We start from the raw sequence: 22,916 nt of genomic DNA, 5'->3' as shown, positions 1-22,916 counted from the left end.
AAAAGGGCAGCTTTCTGTTTTAGTAATCTGTTCTATGGCCTCACACTGGCCTTTGAAACATCCGATTTTGGCTGTTGCTATCCAGAGCCCTGGACAAGGCAGATCCCAGGGCTGAGCCAATGCAGCAGTTTCTAAATCCCTACTGTCAGAAGGAATCTAACTTTAACCACCCGCCTCTCCCCCAGCACATACTCAAAAGGCAAAAGCATCATTCCAGATCTAAGACAAGTTGTGAAGAACTATCGAAGGCAGTAACTTAGCGGAAAAGCGAAGGCATCCTAATTTATGTGTGAATTTAGAAATCCTGGAAAGACTGACACAAAAAAGGTAGTTTCCAGGCAGGCATTACCACATTTGACTGCAGCAGAAGCAGCCACCCTCTCTTGCAGTCCCTGAGTGACAGTGGCCAGTAACATGCTCCACAACTCTGCTATAGGTGACTATGGAAAAAATCCTGTAGAGGGACAGAAAAAAAAAAAAAAAGCTGGACAAGATAGCTCATACCCTTATAAAACCCTAATCAACACATAACCTTTCCAAAATACCTAGGTTCTCTTAATTGTTGCAATTGCTTTGTATATTCCAACTGATATCCTTTCACCCTCTCCTCTTTTTTTTTTTAGTTCATAAGTTCTTGCCCCAAAGCTTTGTCTGGCAGCAACAAGTTTTATAGACAGTGGTTGTAAACAAATAGTTTCTTTCATCAGGAATGAATTCACCGCCTTCTAATCTGACTTTCTTATTATTAGCAGGTGGGAAGAGAAGTCCCTATCCATCCTCTCACTCATTCATTATTCTGTACCTGTTAGCTATCTTCTTATAAAAGATATCAATCTCCCCTATCCTCTTAATGTAAAATCTTCTCCCGAAGCCCTTAGATGCTCATTGTCCATTTCCAAAACCTTTCTAATTTTCTATGGCTTGGGGGAAACCAGAGCTGAAATAATAATTATTTTAATGAAAGCAAGAGCAGCTCTAAGGCAGACTTAGCATGGGTTTGCTTCCTTTACACAAACCTGGAGTTTAAGATCTGCAAAGGCCACACGAGAGTGTATTTATCCAATATATAATGAACAGAGCTAACACAAGTTTTCACAGTTTCTCAGCAGATGACTCTTAAGGGCTCTGAAAAGTCACGAATGATGTCAGGACAGATTATGGGATCTACATTACTTTGAAAATTTGCCTGTTTAGGCAGCCACCAACCATCCTTTATAGGCACGTCAGCATGGATCCCACTTTGGAAAAAGAGGGAATAGAGGCCTCTAGGCATTACCAGTCTGTAGTACTGTTCTCCCAAACAGGCCATCTGCCCCAAATATGATGTCAAACAAAGGAAGTTGCTTGACATACCTTCACAAGCCCAACACACAGTGACTTGTGGCCTCAGATATAAACACAAAACTGAAGTAGATTATAGAATTTGTCTCGTCCATTTCAGAATCACTTTCCATGTTGGGAGATGCCTGCAAGCAGGTTTAGTAATCCAGCAAGGTATAGTATTAATTTTGATACACCCTGAGGAGATAGCCTGACCTTTGGGTGATCCAGTTATGATAACATGATTGTAACAAAAACTGAAGTTGTGCATCTCAAATCTGTCACACTTGAAGCACAAGGCTGCTCTCAGGTGCTCCACTATTACAGTTCTAGGCAGGGAGAAGTTCTGAACAGTAAATATGGGTGGTGTGTAATACTCCCTCAGTTAAACTTTAATACCATGGTTCTGCAGCTATATACATACACAGGTTGACTATAAAATTGGAATAATTTTATCAAATTATTCTTCCATTATTCTTCTATTCTTCTATTATTCTAATTTGCCCCAGTGCACCCTGTTATTTTCATGTTGATAAGAGGAGCATCCCTGAAGCACCAGCTATCCATTTTTGTTAGTCAGCCCAAAGCCTTGGGTGCCAAGACTGAGACTACACAAATCTTGCAGGCACTTGAAATTAAGGTGAAAGAAGCAACCTCAGTGAGAGTTACTTTCTTTTTCCCAATCTTGGAGATGGCTCTGGGAACAAAGGGAAAAAAAAAGGAAAGAAATACACAGAAAGGCATAAAAGTAGATCTCTGTTTCTCTAGAATAAGACAATATCCAGGAACAACAAACTGTATCTGGTTTGACAGCAAATATTCTAAAGGGCTTGCTAGCAAAACCAGCATAAGACACAGGGAGATCACCAGTGCTGCAGCAGCAATGCAGTGCTAGATCTGCCAAGAAACCATTTCTGTCTGGCCACCTGCCCACTTGTGGTTGATCCCTGAAGAGTGAAGGGCGACTTCCCCACCCTAATGACACTGTTACAATAACACAATGACTTTCCAATATGAGGACCAGGTGTTGTGGGTTCATGTAACATATGGTATTAGCACTGCCTATCAGGAATGGCATCAACAAATTCCAGAGGACCAGCAGCAACAGGTCAGCCTAACAACTTCCCAGTACCTACAGGACCTGAGTATGTACTCCATTGCTTAGGGGGCAAGTGGTCCAAAGCAAACTTTTCAGACTTCTTGTGGCTTGTACTACTCTACTGTTTAGGAGTGGGGTAAGCGGGTCCCCCAATTTGTGTGCAGTTCAACTACAAAACAAGAACACTGAAGTCACTTGCATTTACTATTTGTCAGGCCAAACTGACTTAATCATTGTTAGATAGAACAAAGAATAATTACAGGAAAAGACACCATACATGTTTGGAACTGGCTTGTGAGCCAGCACTGCAACTAGTTTGATGGATCAATAAATTTTAATATTCAGTGAAGCATAAAGGCTTATAGTGGTTAGAATTTGTCTGTGGGCAGGTCCCTTTTCCCCACAGGCTGTCACTTCTGTCAGCTCAGTGGTTTAGAAGTGCAAAAAACTTCTGCAGCGTAGTAAGTTAAGCAAATAGGGACAAGTGCATTTCAACCTCACTACTGTCACCTGTCCTTGTCTCTGAGTAACTGGTTAACCAGGGAGGATGAGACTATGCACTTCAAAACGTGCTCAGTGTTGCAGAGAACCCCAACAACAACAGCTCATGCTTCATTCCAGTCAGCTCTCAGTTCCAGCTGAATCCCAAACAGCAAATGTCAGCCAAGTAGACAAGTGCAAATATGTGCCACCTCTCCACCTGAAAGCCACGTGTGAGCCCTGAACCCAAGTAGGGCAAATTGCAGAGGAAGCCACTACCCACTCTGTCACCTTGTATTTCATTGTATTTCTCTTCGCTGCTCCTATGTGGGTGAAGAAATGGCAACAGTACAGCACTTCTCTTTGCACTGTTGTACAGCAAGCAATCCCTCCTCTGAAGCTGCCTCCTGTATGAAGCTATCCGAAGAAGGGCACTCATGAAAGGGCAGGGAGCAGACAATGTGTGGTTGTGGAGGACACACCCAAGAGGAGTCCTCTCCAACACCCATCTGACAGGAGAAAAAAGCAGCCACATCCAGGCTGTTCCAGACTCCTACCCACTGTGCTGTTTAGCTGATGGAAGAGTGGTGGCAATGAAAAGTCTAGGCTCTTCTGAGACCAGAATAGTTTTTTCTAAGTGTAGCTTGAAATTTCCAGCTCTCAGTGACATTGTTCCCATTGCTGTTTCCTCATGGAGGAGGAAGTGATAACCACAGGTCCAAGCACACTTTTCTCCACAGCCACAGAGTTGTGGCCATCCCAGTGCAACTGACAAAAGACCACGTGAATCATCTACTTTTGTATGACCACTGTTTTGATACCCAGGCCTTCTGGTCAAGCCTAGAGGTCTTAAAAAACTTCAAAGTCCTCACCACTGAGACAGAGGGGGACTAAAGGGTTGAAAATGCACTACTGAGAAGTGATGTTATCTGCTTCAGTGGAGATAGGGTCAATTCTGCCCCTTTAGCATTCCCAGGTTTTTGGGCACCTGAGATGCCCAAATGAAGATGCCAGGCTTCAGTGTTAGTCCGGAGTGGGTAATGAAGTCACTGGAAAGCCTACTCAGCTTTCTCTAAGACTGCAGGGAGGGGGAGAAGGAGGAGGAGTGGGGAGTTCAGCTGTTAAATGACAAGACTGTCTCCAGGACTAGTGTATCCGGGGTGGTACAGGGACACCAGCTTCGCTCCTTGCTTTTTGGCACTGGAGCTCTTGTCTTCCTGATGCCCATGTATGCAAACAGGACTTTGGTAACGGCTCAAGAGGAGACGATCTGCTCCAGACAGGGCAGAAGGCAGAGTCTGCAGACAGTAACAGGATCCCCCAAATGTGGAATCAGACGGTAAGCGTCTGTTCTAGTTTTAGAGTCTGGCACCATGTGGGTACCGAAAATACAGCCTGTGTGTGTCCTTTGGTCACATCATCAGAGGAGACAGCATTGTCCTGAAGCTGCTTACCAGCACAACCTTGGTGGAGATCTTGGATGCCCTACTCTTAGAAGTGCTATTTGATTTCTCTACAAATGACAGCAACTCACTATTTTTAGTGCTCATCTCATGTCTGCTTGGCATTTCCCTTGGGCCTTACCCTTGTTTCACAGCATTGGTGCCAGCTCCCACGAAGCAGTTTTTTTATGCCAGAGGGGCTGATGCCAAGTCTGTCTGTGTTGATGCCAAAATGGCAGCTGGCTTTATTGTTGAGACAGGATTTGCCAAAGCTAACAACACTAGTGCTGGGGTGACTAGCATTGACTTTAAGGTTTTCATCTTCCTTATTCTTCTGTGCCTCTAGATTCCATGGGCTAATGCTGCTGTAAATGATCTTCTGGGGTCCTAGGAGACGGATTTTTTCATCAACAGGCAAGTACACCGCAGACAATCTTAACTTACACGTCCTCAAAGAGAAATATACCTTTATACATGGAGCAGTTATCTGGCACTGCCACTGCTGGGCCAAACTACATAGGGCAAGGCCTGCTGCAGATCAGGCAGGGCTTGAAGTCTCTCTCTTGAGCCTGTGAATGCGTTTATAAAGAACCTACCACAAAGCCAGAGAATCTATTGAAGATAAGGGTGGTGACATGGTATTTCATCACCAAGATATACCTAAGACAGAAGTCTGGAGCAAAAGAGGGTCAGGGATCAGCCAAATTGCATCACAGCACCGTAAGGAAGAAGACAAAAATCCAAGAAAAGTCATGGCCTTTTGCCCCTTTTTCACTGTTTCAAGTGCCGCCGTGTGAAAAGCCACTTTCAGATAAAATCCAGTCTCACACTGAGGCACAGGCACATTGATCATTGGAAACAGCCAGAGAGATATGAATAGATAGCACATAATCACACATGTGCAGATGCATGTAATTTGAAGTGATGGTATTCCTGCAAATTATGAAGTAATTTAATGTTAACCTCTGCTACTTTTCTTATAAACCTAAAAAACCACACCTTGTTCAGAAACAGTGGTGTCAAATGGGCACCCGATTGCCCAAAGACACTCAGCTCTTGCTTCAGGAACGGTGCAGTTGGCTAACCTGACAGGAGGTGACAATTTATAAGGCTTTCTCATCACCTAAGACTTTGCCAGGGGCATCTGTTATGTGTACAGCCTGGTCAGATCCTTCTGAAGTTTGTTGGTCTTTCCTAAGCTTAAGTTTACATCTTGAAGAAATTTAGGAAAGCCCCCAAAATCCCAGCAGTCTTGTTTTCTACAGCTCGTTTTACAAGAAAGAGGTTCTTTTATTGGATTCTGAGAATTAAGTTTTTGTTTCTAGCAGAATAGCACTTCTATATGGCCCTTACCCTTCTTCAAAGGAACAGATTTTCTGGAAAATCCTTTAGGGAAAAAAAGACATCAGCAGCTACCTCATTCTGGGCACGCTGCTGGATATTATGATTTGGTAATGTTACACAGCAGAGCAATATCACATAGATTATACTGAGGAAAACATCCTCAAGTTGTCCTGTGTATACTCTCAAGCACTTTCGTACTATTTTCCCTGAACTCTTCACTCCAGGCCCTGCTGTGGCACCTACCTCTCCATCAATAAGAGGGTTCTGGGTTGCACAAATGACTGGGATTGTGACACTCAAACCACAAACAACTGGCTTAACCAAATCTTCTTCTTCTTAGAAAATACGTGTGGATCACAATATGGTATTCCCAAAACTAAAACTCTGTCATTAACCCAGTGGGCTGTGCAGTACCTAGAGTTTTACAGGATTTCCATTATCTAACAGAAACATAAACTCCCCTGTACTGCTACAGGTAGGGTGAGGCTTGGAGCATGAGGAAAGCCCTTCCACATGGCATGGTCTGACTAGTAAAAAGACAGGAAAACTTCTCTTCCAAAGCAAAGGGCACTGAAGATTTCACACACACAGACATATAGATGTAGATATATATACACACACACACATATACTTTCATAAAACCAAAACAAAGAATGAAAGGAAATCACAAGTTTAACCATTAAGAAAGCTCGATACCAGAAGCATTTAAAAGATCACAACACAACAGTATTAAAGACATCACTTTTAAATCCCCAGACAAAACTTCATTGAGAGCTATCAAGTCTTAACCTCCACAGTTAAAAATTTCTTTAAACATACAACTTTAGGGAAAAAACACTTCAGAAAACCTCATCTTAAGATATCTCTAAGTACTTGGAAGAAAAAAAATGAGTGAACAAAAATAAATATTATACCAGCATTGTGTATGGTTAAGTGCAGTATCAAGCTGAGTTTACCCATATCTGTGAAAGAGCAGAAAAGATCAAGACCTTAAAGCCTAATCTCTCCCATTACATTACCAGTTCTTGCTTTGGCCCATATCTTTACAAGGAAGACAAGAAAAGCTCCCCAAGAGGCCATGCACTTCTCTGCTCTGTCAGCCAGAGGAGAGAGGTTTTGAGACTGCCTCAAACAAAAGGGCCCCCAGAAAAGCATTATCTACATAAACCAGAGCTCACAAACACAGGTTTCCAGGTACAGATGAAGTTGGTTTGATCCAAGCACACAGGGCAAAAAATGCAATGCCTCCCATCACCAGCTCCATCATCCTGCCACACTTACGCTCTCGGCAGCTATTTTCCCTAACCATAAAATGTGGATACCTGCCTGAAGGTTGTTTGAGATATTACAACCATTAGACTCTGAATACAACTAATTGTTATTCCTTCTGTGCCTTGCAGAACTGCCACCAGTTACCCAAATACTTCCCGTTGGGCTCATCTGGAGGCTGCCCTGGGAGAGCCCCAGGTTATGTAAGGAACAGGCAGCTGGGAGGAAGGGATGTCCGAGTGTCGTGTTTCAGCACTGGCTCTGGCATTACGCAGTTTGCACTTTGCTTAAGCATTAAAGGCACTGGTGGCACCTCGAATCACAGCCAGTTTCTAAGTTTCAGGGACATACCTGCAGGCCAGGCGGCTTTGCCCTCTCAAGGGCAGATACCTCCAACACCCCGTGGTCTCGCTCCCCTACCTTCCTGGTATCTGTAGGATTTTTCCCTTAGGTATATGCATAACGTGTGCTCCCCTTGCATGCATAAGCATGATTATTTCATACAGTGCCCAGTCATTAAAAACTTAATTCAGTTTTATTTTGGGAAGAAATGCTGATAACCGTAGCCTGCCTTTATGGGTATTATCTTATCCCAACTGCTAAAATTTCCATTAGTGCTTGTTATTCCACTGGCAGATAAAGCGAACACTCCCCCTGGCTGTGCAGGGCTGAAGGAGGACAGGGTGACCCACATGGCTTTACCTCTTTCACACGTTTCTCTGCAGCAAGGTTGCAGGCTGCAGGAAGGAGAGAAGGCCAAGCACTCGCCTTCTCCTTGCTCAAGTCTGGCTCCCAGACGTGCGCCTGCTCTAGATCACAAAACCAGTGACCTCTTATTTCTGGCAACCACTGCTTTCTTTTGAATTCTCCTATAGCATAAACCAAATAGTTCATATGCATCTGTATAAACAAATCAAAACTTCATTGACATCCTACCTTTTTACAGGAAATTAACTGGTGCTAATTAGCAGGACTACAGTAAAACAATAAATTTAAAGAAAAAAAAATAGAAAATCACCCCCAACCCCCAAACTGTCAAAAGCCAGTGCACTTTCTTCTTCAAAAGGTGAACAATATACATGTCATCCTCAGCACTCAGAAAGCTCAAAGACTTGTGGGTGACTGTTGAATGAAGAAACTCTAAAGTAAGGAAATATTTTCTGTTTTTAGAAATACTCACTTCTGACACATCGCAGGCTTCTACGGTAATATTTTTCCCCTGAAGGATGTAGTTTGGGGAGTGGGAATTCTGAACATCTCCTTTGGAAAACAAGGACCAACCCCCCTTTCCTGGAAACAAGTGAGAAAACTGCCCACCGATTTAATTTCAGAGACCCAACCTGCACCTTGTAAAGTCATCAGACCACTGAAAGAGAAATCTTCCAGGTAAAAATACATAAGGAACTTAGGGACAGACAGCAACATTTGTTGAGCAGGATTTAATTACGGATTTAATTATAGACTGGTCATCAGACTGTCCCCCTTTCAGCACTTGTTCCTTAATACAGGCTTCAAAAGTCAGGGCTGTTTGAAAATGAAAGATGCAAACCCAGAGGCACCAGGCTGTCAAACTGCTCTGGGAATGATTCACTGCACCCAAAGCATCAACATTTCTCTAACCTACTCTTAAGATGACTGAAATCACTGGTGTCCCCACTGCCTCAACAGGCCACATGCTCCTGTGCTCGATGCCCTTTAAAAATTAGGATTTTTTTCCCATTAATATTAACTCAGGCCTTAGTGCAAAATAAGGCAGTAATTTCTTCTTCTCCACCGAAAACAAGACAACTGATCATAGTGAGCTTCTTAACTTAGCTCACCTGGAAAATTGTTCCATTCCTCTATAAGCTGCTTTTAGAAGACAAATGAAGTCTTTTTTTCTAGACTACAAGGATTAAATCATGGTTTTACTGGTGTTCTCAGTCTGAAACTTAAACTCATCTTAAAATGTGAGATCCAAAATGGTGCACATCACTTACTAGCATGGAGTATTACAAAATACCTGTATAGGACACTTTTGTTACTACATCACTAAAGATTTCGTGGGGTTTTTTTCCTGAAAGAACTGCACCCAATTTTTTATCCAAAATCCCAGGCTATTTGACATTTTCCACCCACTAAGTACTCTGCATTTTTCCCTCAGGAAAAGTAAAATAGGCTTCGGGCTATTTCTTCAAGTTGTTCTGTCTTAAAAAACACAGACAACCCTCCATCTGCATCTCAAGTGCTTTCTCTTTGTCTCCCAAGCTGTTGGCACAGAGGCAAAACAAACCCCTCCAGGATACCAGTCACCACCACAGACTACTCCTTAGCACATATTCATGACTTAACAGACCCATCCTATTACTATTTGATCCTGAACACAGATCCCTACTCAGCATCCCATAACCAGTGTGCTGCCTCACCACCACCACCACCCTGAGGTTGTTCCTGATAAATCCACACTGCTCATTTCCTATTGCCTTAGAGATGCTTATAAAACCTTCAGGGATTTATTCTAGAGAATAAATCTTTAAATACTAATAAATACTTTACTAGAGACTGAAGCGGTTCACTAGTTTCTAACTTCTTCTTACTATTTTTCCTTTAACCTGACCCATTTCCATTTAGTATTAATTTTAATGTGTGTAGATTTATAAGCAGAAGTTTGTGCACTTTGTTTGTTTCTTTCCCCTCCAGAACCAAAACAACAGCAAACCCTTTCAGTCTATATCAGTTACTGAGTTACTGTTCACTCACTTCCCTCCTTAAATTTTAGATCAAAACTTTTTTCTTCTTTTTATTTTATATCAACACTGTTTGCAAAACCTTTTCCTAAGCCTTTGTGTGTTCCTTGCTAGCTGCAATACATTTTTTAAACCAAAGGTGAATTATACAAACAGTAAAATCTTTACTGTCCCTTCAGTTTTAGATGACTGAATTTAGTAGATGGTTTTAAGAACAGCAAAAAACTAATGAAGATAGTAATAAATTTCAGGATCCCTTTAAAATTCAAGTCTGCCATGAGAAAGAAAAATGCTAAGAATTTTTAACACATATACCCCATTTGTGGAGAGGATTCAGCACACACTGACGGCGTGGCTTTATCTTTTAGTGTCAGCACACAGTGGACTGTTTATTGTAGTCTGAGCTCACACCGAGTTGAAGTTGCCATAAGGAAAAGCAAGTGACTGTCAAAAATGTCCTAAAATTCTTGGGAAATGCAAAGCAAAGCAAAATCAGCTAAAGCAATCTTTTGTAAATGTAAAACCCTATTACAGAACCAGTGGCATTTAGTGTGTCCACCATGCACCAAGAGAGATCCTCAGAGATGCTTGAAGGATTCAAGTTGGAACCAGATCCGTAACAGAGATGAATCAACCAGCTTTGCTGCCAGACAAAGCACACTGGACAAGGTTTAATTCTCTAACATGCAACTAGTGTATGCCTGAGCTGTGCAGTTAGAGAAAAGTCTTTGAGCTATTATTATGCTCTGCAGTCGTGTAGCTCTGCACAGCTGAGCCTCTGTACTTCTCCTTTCAAGGCAGGCTCGAGGAAGCGCAACCCCGCTGCTTCCTCATTAGTGTGAGGCACTGCTGGTCAAATTGTCTGCAGCAGCTTTCAAACTACCCCAGGGACAGCCAGACCTCCAAAACCTCAATACACTCATGGAAAATGCTCCTTCCTAAACTCCCCAAGAGCAGAAAGATGCACCAGTGGTTCCTACAGTCTATAAACTGCAACTAGCTCACGAGTGTCTGCCGCTCTCAACAGATTCCCGTTCAGGTCCTCCACTTTTTGCCTCTCATTTAGACAACCTGTAAGAAATTTTGATGCACACAGATGCCAAGGATATCCCTTGTGAGTTGCATCCTTAGGTATGAGAAATGCCACATAAGTCATGGGTTTGACTGAGAGCCCAGAACTTGCTGTAATGTGGTAGCTCTGCCACAGTCATCCTGCCAGGTCTATAAATCCCAATATTTCACAAAGTAACAGTGGAATCTGAAATAAGATTAGTTTCTGAAGGACAAGCTGGTGGTCTGGAGGTTTTGTTTTATTTCAGAGTGTTGCTCTAGGTCAGTTGACCACACAAGCAAGGAGCACAGGCACACAGGCTGCTGCTGTACCACTGCAGATGGCAAGCATTCAGTATTGGCAGTAAATGCTAATGCCAGAACAAAAGACAAGACCATTTTCCCAAGTACAACAGCCCTCCACCCCCAGATCCAGTTTTACTTCGATTGTGTATAGGACTAAACAGCCACTTTTTCACAGCAGACACAGTTTTATTCTTGGCAAAAAGAAATACATGGTGGGGCATCTTCAAGAAAGGTCAAGAACTCCCCTCTATATTGCCATAAGACTTACTAAGAATTAACAGAAGTTAAAGAACTCCTCTCTCTATGCAACAGCACAGATTCAGACATTCTGTCAAGATCTGAACATTTCTACCATGTTTTTTCCCAGCACGGCCTGGGACTCAAAAGCATTCTTGAACACGAAGGTTCATATAAACTTACCAAATTAGAGTCAGAAAGATTTTCAAATGTAATCTACAACCCAGCCAGTCAGCAAAAATATGAAAATCTGACAGCTAAAAGAAAGGGCACTACCACGTATATTTCCCCACCCCCCCATAAAAACACTCTGAGAACAGCACCAAATTTGTTTAGCAATAATTTCTTCATGAGACAGTTGATCTTCAGTGATCTAGGAAGCCGTGGATAAAACTCAAGACTGAGAATGTTTTTAGTCCATATTCTTATTTCTCCCCAGGGAATCTTGATCTTCAGAGGAATATTAACATGAAGTATGTAAAACATTTTGTGGACTGTTTATAACCTAATGACTCCAAATGTAACCTTAGATGCCATTCTGCAGAGACTTAGTCATATTCAGCAATTTGAGCAGAGGGAGAATGCTAGAGCCTCTTGGGCAGATGACTTTTATTGCTCTTTTAGCTTTGTTCAAGCAATTTCACATAATATAGTTATCTTAGACTGGTATCAGCAAAACACTGCTCAGAATCAAGCTGACATAAAACTCATGGTTGCATTATTAAGTAGTAAAATCATTCCAAGGACTTGTGTTTGGGAATGTCTGTTCACATATACAGCCAAATCTGAAAATCCAGCTTCAGTTCTTAGTTAAACCTTACTTAATGGTAATGTTAAAAATGGCGTTCTTCTGGAAAAGAGATTTTGAAATAAATGCTCTAATCCTCCAATAAAAGACAAACGTGAAAAGCATATGGTTCCCACTGGGTACACTTATTACAAATGGAGTTTCCTTTCTGGAAACTCAATATATAGTTGCTAAATGAAAACAAAACATCTCTTATGGCTTCACAATCAGAATTGAAAAAGCCAGATGCTGTGTAGGAATTACTGTTTTCTTCATGTTAGTTTACCCAGTTATACATCCTGAAGGCTAAAAAAGAGTATTTAAGGAGGAAAGAGTGTTACAATCTGTGAAGTTAATATTTGTATTAAAAATACTAATGGAAAAATCTAGCTGTTTGCTTTCCAGAAGCCACTATTTGGTCTCTTCTATTTTTCAAATTAGAAGTGGCCTTTGCAGAATTATAAATAAAACACTGAAAGCTCCATGTGACTTTCCCATATGTAGTTTTTCAACAGCCAAGTAATTTCCCCTATCCCATCCCCACTGTTTGCATACCAAGGCTATGTTTGCCAAGTTTGAAGTAGAGAATTTTTAAGCCAAATTTGTAAAGCCAAGAAGATAAAGATTTTGTTAATATCCTTTGATCAGAGATAAACCTCCTAAAAAGAGTTAAACTGTGGAGAAAAACATAGGAAAAAAAAAGACTGTATGTTTTGCCATCAATTTACAAGGACTATCACTGTGTCAGTACAGAATATGTACAAAATGCTAAACATGCCAACATTAGCTTTTCTGAGTTTTTGAGAGCCATATATGTAGCCATCCCACTTCTGCACATGTTTGAGACAGGAAATATTCTTCACTCATTAAACAAACAAACAGACCTAACCTGAAAAGTGGAAAGCTTAAGAGAACATCTCAGTTTTATTCCTCCAGGGCTACTGGCAGATTGCAGCAGACAGAAGGATTTTCCTGTCTGCTGCTTTCCTGGTTGCCTTCATTCCCACTACAATATCCAAATGTCTGAAAGCCCAACATCCAAATGGCTCCCCATGCTATGCATCACATCCAAAAAGCTTGTGGAGGTGACTTAAAACCAGGCCTCCAGCTTTCTGAAGCACCTACAAGGAGCAACACAGCAGGTAATTCTGAGCGAAAAGGAGACAAGCAGGCAAGGCTGAAGCACATGTACCAGGACAACAGAAAGGATTGCCTGCCAGAGGAGAAAGCAGAGGACAAAGTACAGAGCTGGCCATCACCTGAACAAGTAGGGCAGCCCAACAGGGAAGACAAGAAAGTCACCTGCCATACAGCATTAAGATTGCCACATTAGATTGAATGCCACAAAGCCAAAGTCAGACTTATCCTTCCCAGAACACTGAAGTATCTCTTTTCCAGTCTAAGCTGCAGCACAGCATTCATTCCTACTGACCTCACTTTTCCCCTTGGATGAGGAACACACCCCGGGTACTATCTTGATCAATGCAATTACAAAAGGTTGTTCCTTACAAGCAACAGTTCAATAAAGCACATCTGGCAGCATGACAAAAAGCTGCACAGGGACACCTTGAAATTCTCATGTTTGATTTGACCTACATCAAATCCTACTAGTATCTAAGTCCTCCTTTGTCACCAGGAGCAGAGGGGCTGTGGGGGACAGCCTGCAGCTTCACTCCATGCTGTGTCACAAGAGCCAAGACTTACATGAAGACACGGCACACACACCAAAGGGGATGGAAAAGCCTGCTCCACCCTCATGAAGGAAGGTGTTCTCTGGTCCTACTTACAGCCTGAAAAGCGAGGGGAAAGAGGTTCTGTCTTTATTCTTTGCAGTCTTGTTCAGCCGTGCTCGACGCCTGCACTCCTCCTAAGTTTATGGTTACTTCCTGTTGACAAATATGTTCTTCTGCAATCTATTTCATCTATTTTCAAAAAGACAGATAACACATTTTTTAACATTAGCCAGTTGTTTGGGTTTTTTTTGCAAGACAAGTTATGGCCTCTATACAACACAGAACTGGGACTCAAAATAACTAGTGGTCCATTCTCAAACTATACCAAGGCTTCATGTTTGGCAAAGTCACTGTTTTCTAGTCTTTCCTTTTCCACCAGCAGAATAACAGAATTTACTATATCCAAAATAGAGTAAGTAATTAATGTTTATAGATAACACCTCTTACTTCACACTATGCAAAAGATTTAACGTTTGATTTTTCATTTGACATTTTTCATGCCAGTTCAATGTATTAATGTTTGTATATGTATTGACAACTATCAGAATTCTTAAAAGACCACAGGTTTCAGAAATGGACATTCCATGATTTAGTTATTTGCATGTAATAAGTGAAAACCAATACAAGGTCATCCTGTTTGTGAAAACTAGTAATTGTTGATGATGACCATATTTTTAGGGCCAGTCTTTGGAGAACTGTCAGTAAAAAGAAGCACCTTCCTTTTATTTACCCTGACCTACACCAAATATCTATATTAAAAATAAATTAAAAAAATCAAGACAACTGTGTTTTCTTTTACTCTTCCACAAATAACAAGGAGACTGAAAGCATAATTCACTCTAATAATTTTCTGTAAAGGAAGATTTCATTGTTAACTATAGTAAGTAAACACCAGATTTAAATTTCCCCCTGCAACTTACCAATCTTTACATGAGTCAGCTTACAAAAAAAAAAAAAAAAAAAAAAAGGTTTCCTTTCTACTTCAGTAACTTTCCTCTTTTAGTCTCCAGCAAAAAGTTGGATAATAATTTAAAAAGATTCCTAGCCATGCATTGGTTCTGGCTGAAATCAGTTACAAACCCAAAAGCAATCAAACAAAATACAGGCAGAAATTGTTTACTGGGTGGTATTCCTTTGCTAAGATAGAACTTCAATAGTGCCTTTATAAAGTAAATCAGCATCAAAAGAAAGGCAAAACTATGTGCTCAATACTTCTGATATACTTGATTGTAACAGAATATTTTAAGTAGGAAGTCATAAATATATTGCCAAGAGTCTCTGAGATAACTGGCAAATAAATGGCATCAGGATTGAAAATGAATAATCTCATAATTTCTCCCAAAGGGCCAAAAACTCAGACCTCCACATGACCGAAGACTCTGTAAAGAGCATATACATATGAAAACATACTTTTAAGACCCACAGGACTGGAATCCACATCACTAAGTGCCACAGTGATAACACAAGTTTTACGGGCAATATTTTTTTTCATTACATTACATATCTAATTTCCATGTCTCCACACCTCATAATCCACTTTTTGTACCTCAAAATACTGACAAAAGTCACCAGTGATCTCCCACAGCATGAGATGCATGGGAAGCTATACAACAGCCTCTGGGATAGGGAAGCCAACTCAGATCCTAATTTCTCAGCTCAGGAGCACAAAGAAAAGAACACTTGGTACCGGCTTTCACATCTCTTTTCTTCACATCTTGACGTCTCTGCTAACAGATTCTAACAACCAGGACACCAGAATTCATACTTCAGCATCTTCAACTTCTTTCCTGAAGGACTCCAGCTATTGATTCCTGATAACGCTGCCAAGCTGGTCCCTGAAACAAGCCAGAGAGCGCTCAGGAAACATTCAGGAAAAGGTTGAAAGTAAGAGGCGGTTGCAGGCAGATCCCAGCACACAAGAGGTCAATGCCTGACTGCAGGGATTTGCAAGGCTTTCCATATCCCAACAGATCTCAAAGAGATTGCAAGGATTTCCCAACTTTGGAATAAAAAAAATCAACAAGGAGGAACTGTGAAGGTGCAAAAGTCCGTGAGGCTGAGCTGAACCACTTCCAGCTCTCTGTAGACTGGAGAATGTACAGTCCAAAGCCTTTTTGCAAGTAGTAGGTGACTAGATGACGAGTACTATACTGAAGTCCACATTTCTTGACCAGAAACCTGAGTTTAAAGGTCAGATTTAGCAGTGAAGTTTTATGCAAAGATTCTGATGTGAATGTTAGAAGGAACAAGAAAGAAAGGAAAAAAACCAAAAAAACCCCCACCAGTCAACCAACTATCAATATTTAGAAGAGCAGCTGCCTGGAAGGATTTCAGAAGTACTTGGTCCAAAAGTGTTTCAGTTGCCATTCAAAACACTCTCCCATTGCATTTCCAATTTCATAATCTCTTTGCCTTCAAAGTCTGTGTCCTCCTATACTTTCTTCAAAGGCTCTTGCAATTTAAAAGTCATAGGAAAGTACATTAAAAGTACCAGACTGGACTAAATGCATCAACTCCTCTGCAACCTTTACTCCTTCTAAAGCACCACGTGTGCTTACAAGCATGTACAGATACCAACACAAGTGAAATGGGATTTTCTGCTATAGAAAATACTGCTTCTAGTCTTTTATTTTCCACTTGAATCATAATTCTGAATAGGAAATGCTCCAGCTTTAGTTTAAGCAACTAAACATAAATCCTGATGAAAGGCATTTGGTGAATAAAAATGCCCATTACCACTCTGGACTATATTTGAACTGGTGACCTACTCATGTGACCCTCAGTAGTTCTTTAACTATCTGTGATCACAGAGATTTGCATCAGCAAATACTTAAATCCCAGGAGACCATACTTCCTTAGGAAGAAAAAAAAGTTAGATAAATGAAATCTTCAGAAATAAAAGATTCTAGATTTGTGCAGTTTTAACAAGCAAGAAAATACAGATAACAGTCACCTGATTTCTGTGAGTTTCTAGAAGATCCTTCTATTACAAGTACACAACACGCAAGTTTGTACCAAAAGCCAGTACTTGCAAGGCTCAGCATTCACTACTAGATGGGGTAAACACAGTAAGCCCCAAGAGTCTCCCTCATGGCTTTAGAAATTTACTAAAAATCATGACACATTTTGTATAGAAATGCACAAATAGTTCCACTTTCAGTCAATGTATTAAAAACTAAGATTTTCACGATCTGTTCAACTGCATCACACCAAATATGCAGAACCTGGCATCATAACATTTACCCTTCCAGAACTATTCAGGCTCTTTGCAATGCAGGAGCCTTCCATCAATATCCCGGTGCTATGGCTGTGGAGGTAGGTGCAGGTCCCAATGAGGCAAGCGCATGTTTTTTACCTGGTTTCAGATAGGCATCAGCTGAAAGCAGCTATCAAGTTTCCTCTTGAAGTGAAGCATCCTCTAATATTTTATTTGGTTGTAAAAATTTCACAATGGTACATCTGCCAGCGAGGCAGGCAGAGCCAAAAGCACAGTTAACAATTCCCAGCAGAGGGCAGATCCTGTTTAACATATTTCAAGAAGTACTGCACATATGCAGGTGCTCCATTTCATTGGAGAGTCTCCACACAAAGAAATCTCCTGATCAATACCAATACCTATAATTTCTCTGATGAAAAATAATACTCCCCTGAATAGCCATCAGCCCCTCTCCCCATCATATAACAAATTCAACCACAAGTGTGACCAATCCTACAAAAGGGCTCTTGAGAAGAAGCATCCGTACAAACAGCTATGTGCCTGCTGGGGGATGGAAGTCCTTTTGCTGGGTTTGTTTTGGAACTACAGATGTACTTCAGCTGCCCTACACTCATTCAACCACCCCAAACATACCAGCCAAAAATGTTATGCCATCCACATGAAGACAGTCACGTTCTCCAGTTGGCATTTAAGAGGAGTGCAACTTAGGACTTGCCAAGAATTGCTTATCATGGTTAATTTTTACAATATCACATGTAACATTAAAATAGCTTCACGAAAGGAAAGAAAAATGTAATATAAATTACAAAGGCAGGTGATAAATCTTCTGTAATGCCTGTAAGGATAAGCAACCTGGTTTCATAAAAATGCTTCCAATTAACCCTTCTGCAGCTTCAAAAAGATACAATCTCTGTTGTTCCTAAGCACATCTGCCAGAGCTTGCCAAGGAAAGCATGAGCAACCAGCTTCAAAGGCAGGATGACGTACCTACAGCAGTAAACCCTAATCCTTGCTGGGGAAACCACGCAACTCAACTTAGTCATAGAAAATGGGATTAGAAACTTTAAAACAAAACAAGGCGTTGAAAGAATCAGCAGTCATACCAAGATCACGTAGAAAACATTGAGCAACATTTAAAAAACAACTTTCGTCAGGGCTGATAAAGAGGAGAGTAAGACTAACGACTTGCACAGGAAACCTTTAGAGGATCGGGATAGGAACAGGATATCTGTGTCAGCCTAAAACCTTACACGCTGTCACTGGAAGGTGGCTTGGCAAAGAGTGGAGGTGCCAGAGAACACCACAGTCACCCCTAGAAATTCAAGGACATGGACTCCTAGAAAAAAGTTTCTGTGATTTGATCATAGGAAACGTGACATGGATTGAAGCAGACAATGCTTTGACGATCAAAGTGGCTGCTCATGTGCAGGGGCAGAGGGAGAGTCTGTGGGAAGTGATTTGGGAAGCACAGCATTATTCTTTCCACAGTTCATAATGTCATGCAAACACATATATACAGGAATGTTGCAACTGCTCAAGTGACCGTCTCCACTAGCGTCATGCACATGGCAGAAATGCAGAGGTCAGGATTTCTGAGGCACTTCCCCAAGGAGACAGTTAATGTGACTTTCTGAAGTTCCCCACGTTTCTTGCACTGTAATTTCCTGGACAACAGCATCGCATATTTTCCAATGCCCAGACCTAACCCAAATTACATGTTTACACAACCCACATGAAATTCAGGTTTTGATGGATGTGTGTTTTCATTTTTGGACAAGAGCTGATTTTCTAACTTAAGACAATCTTTCTAAAATAAACCATGTCTGCATGTAAGGTCAGGGTGCCTAGAGAGTTCCTAAAACAACAATTAGTTTAAGTGAGTTTCCCCAACCTTCTCACTGCCAAGCAAGCTTCATTAGCAAGTACCAAGTATTCAAATCCTGATCACATCAACAGATAAAATAAAGAGAACACAAAGACTTGAATCAGGAAAAGGAAGGCGGTGGCAGGAACAAAGTAGACAAGCAAAGAGAGAAAAGAATACCTTGAGAAAAAAAGGCAGACCATCATGATCTAAGTGCTGATTAAATCTGCTCCTGAACATATGAATATGACCATAAGGCACAAGTCCAGTCTAGTACAGAAAGCATATTCCCCCTTTGATCATTCTCTGGTGTGGATGGAAACCCACTGGGGCTTGAAGAGATATCAAGTCTTTGAGAGATGAATATCTAACGAAGCATACGGAGGGTGAATGGAAGTAAAAGTAAGTTTCCACCCCTTCTACTGGGGCCCAGGACTATCACTTCCATTTAATGAAGTCAGAGTGCTCAGATTTCAGTCAGCTCTCTCTGCTTTCTCTTTCCCAGTCAACAGTCTCTTCTTTCCTAGACATCAGGCTCTTCTTTCCTTTTAGAAAGGTCTCCATGACTCCCTCTCCCCATAGTGAAAACAGGACAAGAGAGGTACCAAGTACCACAGTTTACATGCAGTTCTTCATGCCAAGGCAGTACAGCACAGGGCTGTCCAAATTCATGGCAGGAACAGAAGGGCTGTATGGTCTTTCATTTACCATTGACACTGCCATGTGAGTCTTTTCTCCCTTGCAGTCTCACAGATCCCAGCAGAGCCCTGAGGAAGAGTGACCTTGCAGCAACAACCAACCATACAATATGAGGAAGAATTTGGAACTAGGCAGCTCCCAAACCAAAGGCTGCCGTAGGTTTGAGTGGAGAAGTCTGGAAACTGCTCATCTAGAATCTCTACAGGGAAAGCGTAAGGACACTCAAGGATCACCCTGTAGAGCCCCTCTGAAACCTCAAAGGTAACCAGACCTGCACATGAACCCAGAAAAACTATGCAAAAATTCAGCTTCCACCAGCAGCAGTATCCTGAACAATAGCAGAGCCTCTTTGCTATGACTGGACAAAAAAATAAATGAAAGGGAAGATAGGACATTTTACAGTCTGCTCAGTCTCTTGAAAAATGAAAACAAAGAGGTTTTTTTTGGTTGGTTGGTTTTTGTTTGTTTTGTTTTTTTGTTTAAGTCCTTGGTTAGAAGTTATGGGAGTAAACAACAACTCCTAGCTTTCCTTCCATATTTAGGCTGAGACTTTTTCAGTATTTCCAGTGTTGCGAAACAGAACACAGAAGAAAGCAAATCTACTTCGACTACACAGAAATGCCAAACAGAAAAAAATAAGCCACAGAAGTTTGTATAAATACATGCACATCCCTAAAAACAGATGCACCTATCAAAGCATTGTTTAAAGTTTGTCTGTCTAACTGAACTCTCTGTACTTGCTGTTAAGAACAATTTTACTCAAAATAATAACCAGGATTCAAACCAAGTAAGAAATAATGAACTTGGGTTTAATTGGTTTGCGAGAAACCCAATTTACAAATGCAACCCTTAGCCAGCTATTGAATATACAAGTTGACTGAGCCCAGAAGGCACTGTGATGAGTGGCTTAAGTGGAGGCACCCTACACCCACCAACATTCCTGCTGAATGAATGTGAAATCGGCAAGAATTGCTTTTATTTATCTTACTAAAAGCGTTTCTTGGAAGGGCTGGAAAAATTTATTTCAGATGGATTTTTCAGCTGAGAACAAAGTTGTATTTATTATAATTATGCACTCTCCAGTGTGGCCTGCCTTGCTGAGAAAGAACATTAAATTCAGCTGTGCACGAACTCACGGAAGTGACCTTTTGAATGAAAATGCTACAGCAAGAAACTTGTGGAGCATTCTCACTAAATAATAACCTACTGTCTGCAACTTGCAGATTAGTGCTCAGACCACTGATCTCAGCTGTTACTTACACAGGCACAAGTCTACATGAGGTCAATCAGCTGAGAATAAATCATGTGTGCTGCAGAATACAATATGGAGAACTGTACTTGGGAAACTTCATAGTCTCCAGTCCAGCATGAATGAACCATCATTCAGCAGCATAACATTGCAAGGCATTTTAAAGAGATCTTTTCTGCAGGACACCCAGTATTCATTTACATAAGAGGATCAAAGGTGTTATTGACACAAACTGAGTAAGCTCTCACTTTAAAGAGAGCAACAAATGCAAGGAAGAACACCCACCACCCACCCAGAAATACCCTGCTCTCTCTTTGCAGAAGGGCATGAGGATTATCTGAAAGGCTTCTGCTCCATGGAAAGCCCAAACCCTTGGGGAGAAGACAGGTTAGCACTAAAGAACTAGAAAAGTCAAACTAGAAGGTTCATTCCATCACCTAAATGAAAGGTGAAATGTAAAATAGCAAAAAATCTAAAAGAGTAAAAATGTAGAACAGTAAAATGCTTGTTTGGAAATAAAGGATGTCTTCTCAGTGTGCAAATATAAAATATCCTCCATAGACACATCAGATGATCTTACTCATTGCAGAAAGGTTGGGTATCTCATCCTGTAAGGAACTTAAAACAGATGTCTGAGCCTTCCCAGCAGCTGGGTTGCTGGGCAGTCAAACTCCCCGGTGCCAAAGAAAGCAAGGCAAGCTCGTGTGCTGACGTCCACATCTCAGGGGCAATTGGAAGTCACTCGCTCTGCTGCCCAGACCAACAGCATCCCACAATGGACAAAACCTGCTGGCAACCTGCTCTGGGCTCCCTCTCCCTTTTACTCTCCCAGGTATGCACAGCAGGCTCTCGCGGTTCACGGCCATCTGAAGATTTTGGTATGCAGTTCAAAGGTTTAGAAAAGAGATTACCCTGTATTAAGCATCAAGAAGCCAAAATGCAGCTATAAAACCAGTTTGGGCGCCAGTTTGGGTTCTGCACTCCCTTTTCAGACTGTGTGTTTGCATTTCAGCCAGCTTGTTCTCCTCCCACTGCTCTGCTCACTGAACCTGCTGATTGGTCCCAAGTCTGCATCTCTGTGTGCTGTTGTCTCCAAGGGGAAATAATATACAAGAAATTTAATGTCTTGACTTTGCTACAGAACCAATTAATTGAGCTGCAAAGAAGGAAAGGCTTTCACTTGAAGTAATTGTTTTCTGTGCAGTAAACACAGCACATGTAATTTGTGAGGGGCACAAAAGCTTGATCCTCCTGTGTCTTCACATGTTGATTATTTACACTAATGCTTTCCAGACAAATAGAAGAATAGTCTCCACTCAAGTACAGAAGAAGCCAAGAACAATAAAACAATTAGGTAAAGTTTGACCATAGTACTTGAGGGCATTGAAAACCTTTGGACCAAAACCTTGCAGAAGAAAACCAGGCATTTCTTGGTTAACAATTAATAATTTAGCCCTGAATTCTCTCATTCAGACATCCAGCTGAAGAGGAAAATTACACAGTAATTATACACCTTGTACCACACAATCCCCCAGTATTTTGATACAAAAACCCACAGTTCACATTCACCATTTTCATATCCCCATTTTAGATGAGAAATGTGAAATTCCTTTCTTAATATCATGTGTTAAGCCAGGATCACAACTGAAGAGTTCTTGTAAAAAGTACTTGTGTGTCAAAGGAAGGACTTGGGAGTACACTGTGGCTTTCAAAAAAAATTTTTAATAATATTTATAAATTCACCCTAAAAAATCCCAACAACAGCTAAACCCAAGAAATTTCTTTTGAAAACTATTTCTCCATTGTTTATCTTTGCACTAATCCCTTGGGTTAAGTAAACTACCAAGACACTTCACCCCCAAGAGCCCTCACCACTGTAGCATATGCAAGATGCCTGCTGCAAGGATAGGGCAAGACAGAAGCAGTGCAAGACCTGTAAATGAACATGTTAATGGGTTGAACCAGATGAAAGAAGTATTTCTAAAGCCTGTTTCTCTAATTAGGGACACTAGTTAAAAGCATAAACAAGTTTTACCTTTCACCCTGTCCTGAAGGAAAGTGCCTTCAGAAGAACTGTTGGCAGGCAGGCAGTGC

General features: G+C 41.2%; 1 protein-coding gene across 2 annotated transcripts in view; it reads right to left on the bottom strand.

Annotated features, from left to right (window-relative positions):
- The window catches only part of WBP1L (WW domain binding protein 1 like), a 41,409-nt gene extending 25,781 nt beyond the window's left edge, over positions 1–15,628 (bottom strand). The window contains exons 1-2 of one of the 2 annotated variants that reach the window (XM_018069266.2): positions 15,481–15,628; positions 13,848–13,982 (exon numbers count right to left, since the gene is read on the bottom strand). The gene's annotated coding sequence lies outside the window, so the exon portion shown is untranslated. The remainder of the gene's footprint in view (positions 1–13,847; positions 13,983–15,480) is intronic. The other variant, XM_018069268.2, reaches the window with a different exon arrangement.
- Between the last annotated feature and the right edge of the window lie 7,288 nt (positions 15,629–22,916).

The sequence above is a fragment of the Manacus vitellinus genome, unplaced genomic scaffold (assembly GCF_001715985.3).
Source record: "Manacus vitellinus isolate BGI_N305 unplaced genomic scaffold, ASM171598v3 scaffold_15_pilon, whole genome shotgun sequence".
NCBI lineage: Eukaryota > Metazoa > Chordata > Aves > Passeriformes > Pipridae > Manacus > Manacus vitellinus.
The sequence above is the reverse complement of the archived record's forward strand: the minus strand, read 5'-3'. Positions and strand labels throughout refer to the sequence as shown.